The 2,607-nt window shown below is 51.1% G+C and overlaps 1 protein-coding gene across 4 annotated transcripts in view; it reads left to right on the forward strand.

The window, feature by feature from the left end:
- Positions 1-334: 334 nt before the first annotated feature.
- Positions 335-2,607, forward strand: part of RHBDL2 (rhomboid like 2) — a 50,145-nt gene continuing 47,872 nt past the window's right edge. For 2 of the 4 annotated variants that reach the window (XM_019658087.1, XM_019658123.1), the window contains exon 1: positions 335-532. The gene's annotated coding sequence lies outside the window, so the exon portion shown is untranslated. Of the gene's footprint in view, positions 533-752; positions 810-2,607 lie in introns of those variants that run through there. The other 2 variants (XM_019658097.1, XM_019658104.1) reach the window with 1 other exon arrangement.

The raw sequence follows: 2,607 nt of genomic DNA on the forward strand, positions 1-2,607 counted from the left end.
AGCCAGGGGCTTATGACTAAATTCCTGCTGTGCGTCATCAAGTCACCCATCCTGGTGCCCAGTACCAGGCCTGGCTTCCCTCCAGAGCACCACCAGAGGCAGGGTCTTTCCCCAGAGAGCTGAGAAGGGCAGGCAGAAGACCCAGGCATAGAGCAGGAGGGGAGGACTTGGAGGAGGAATGGAGTCCAATTCCAGGGCCACCGAAAAAAGCAGAGAGGCTGTCACAGGCTCCCTGGCTCAGGCCCAGGCAGGCTGAGGGGGAGGACTCATTCATCCAGGGCCAGCCCAGGAGTGAGACTGTGGAGTTGGCTGGCCCGGCCCAGGCCCCGGGTCAGGGCTGGGAGGGGATTTCCTCAGGCTCCTTCTCCCAGTGCAGAGCTGCTGGAAACCTGTCTGACAAATTTAGTTTCGGGAGGGGCCAAGGAGCGCCTGTCAGGGCAGAAAGTCAGGGCAGTAGAGGCAGCCCCTTGGCGGAGGACGCCTGGACGCGGGGAGCAGCCTGGGACGCCCCTTGGCCTACTGAGGAAGGGAGGTAAGCTGCGGGAGCTGGGAGCGGGTGGAGGGAGTCCCTCCGTTGGGGACAAGGGAGCTGGTGGCAGGAAGCATGGGGGCAGAGGTGGGGGCAAGCCGAAGGCGCGGGACTGGTTAGAGAGCTTCCTTGGCAACTTCCCTTCCGGAGTAGCCTTCGGAAGTGGCCGCTTGGGATCTTGCAACTTTTTTTTTTTTTTTAATTTAAATTGGCAACATGTTAAGCCAGGAGTCAAGGGGCCGGTTCTTGGTTTTCTGCAGAGACATGATGGAAGGACCAGGTAACGCTCTTCCCCATCCCTGCCCTGGGCTTCTCCACCTTCATCACATTCTCCCCAGTAACCCTCCCCGCCCCCAACTCCTGCCTCTCAGCGTTTTCCTCCCTTCAGCTGAGCAAGCTCCTAGCGCTCCTGTGTCGCTGGCCCACTGCCCCGTCCAGGGCACTGGAGACCACAGTTAGGGAAGGCAGTCTCTGCTTCCTGCAAGGCACCTCCCCAGGATTATTGGTTTCCTCCTTCCTGGTTATGGGGTATCTGAGGGATTTCACTCATTTATGCGTTTGTTATTATTCATTTATTTATTCATCATTGTTTGAACATGTATCTGGATTCTCTGGGGTGGGGGAACACACAATTTCTGCTCTTCCTGGGAATAAGAAAACTGAAATTTATTTCACAAACATTTAATGATCATCTATAAGCTGGTGGTCAGTGTGGCATAGAGGAAAATTATTTTGGTGTCGCAGAGACACTTGGTTTCATATCCCACCTCTCCTGTTCTCTTCCTGAACCTCAGTTTCCTCACCTGTAAAATGGTATTGTTATGAAGATGACATGAGCCAATGCATGTCACACACCAAGCTGGCACATAGTGGGGCCTCAATAAGCATTGTGCTCTCCCTTTCTTCTTTGGCCCCCTTCCTACCAAGTCCCTCCCTAACTGCCACCTCCCTCTCTCTGTTAGGCTTGTAGAGATATATAAGTCAACCTCTGGCCTTGAAAGCACTTAGGCAGCCTTGTAAACAGAACTGAGCAGTGAAAAGAAGGAGGTCAAGAGGAGGTGGGGGTGGGGCTCAATAGGGAAAGTGTCGCCTGCAGGTTTGAAGTGAGAACACTGGCCCAGGGCTGGAACCTGGAACTTGAGGGAGGTGTTGTCCCCAGCAGGCTCTCCTGCTGTGTTTCTAAATCTGCACATTCACACGGAAAAAGTGATGGGAACTACTAGTTCCTAAAACCAACCCTGCGTTTAAATGCATTACCTTATTTCACCATACCCCTGTTAGGATATTATTATCCCCACTTTACACATGAGGAAATGAAGATACCAACAGGCTAAATGATTTGCCAAAGGTCGTATGGCTAATAAGTTTCTCTGCGTCAGAAGGAACATAAAGGACGTCATCATTTCCCAACTTTCTAGACATCAGCCTCTCACTTCCTGTACATCCCCTGCTCTGGGCTGCTTCACCCAAGTGGAGAAGTGCACACCCCTTCCCTGTTTTGTTAATCCATTTATTCATTTGTACATCATTCATTCAATCAAGTGCTCTATTGGTCCCAGGAGGGCAGCCACAGTGTCTGTTGGTTCATAGTTGTATAACCAGCAACTTGAATGTCCCTGATACAGAAATGTCTGATGACTCCTCTGTGAGTAGATGAGTCCTGCAAACATTTATTAATGCATTCCATAGGCTCCGTGATAGGGATCTGAAGATGAATAAAACAGAAGTCCTATTCTCAGGGTGCTCACAGCCTTGCGGAGGAGATGGTGATAATATAAAGAAGACAATGATTCCCTAGAGAGGAGCAGGCGTTGCTGAGGGAACTAAGAAGGACATTTAATTCTACCATGTCTGCTTTGTTCTCCACTGTATCCAGTGCCTAGCACAATGGCAGGCACGTGGTAGATGCTCAATATGGCTTTGCAGAGAAGATGTTTAGGCAAGTGTCTTGAAGGGGGTGTTAGAGTTTCACCAGGAGAATAAATTGGGGCGGGAAGATCATCTAGTAGAGGGAGATGCTCAGGAAAAGACCTAGTGGAGGGAGGGAGCTGGAATCCTGGGGGCTCAGTATGGCTGAA

Source organism: Hipposideros armiger, unplaced genomic scaffold, assembly GCF_001890085.2.
Source record: "Hipposideros armiger isolate ML-2016 unplaced genomic scaffold, ASM189008v1 scaffold_10, whole genome shotgun sequence".
In the NCBI taxonomy this organism is placed as follows: Eukaryota; Metazoa; Chordata; class Mammalia; order Chiroptera; family Hipposideridae; genus Hipposideros; species Hipposideros armiger.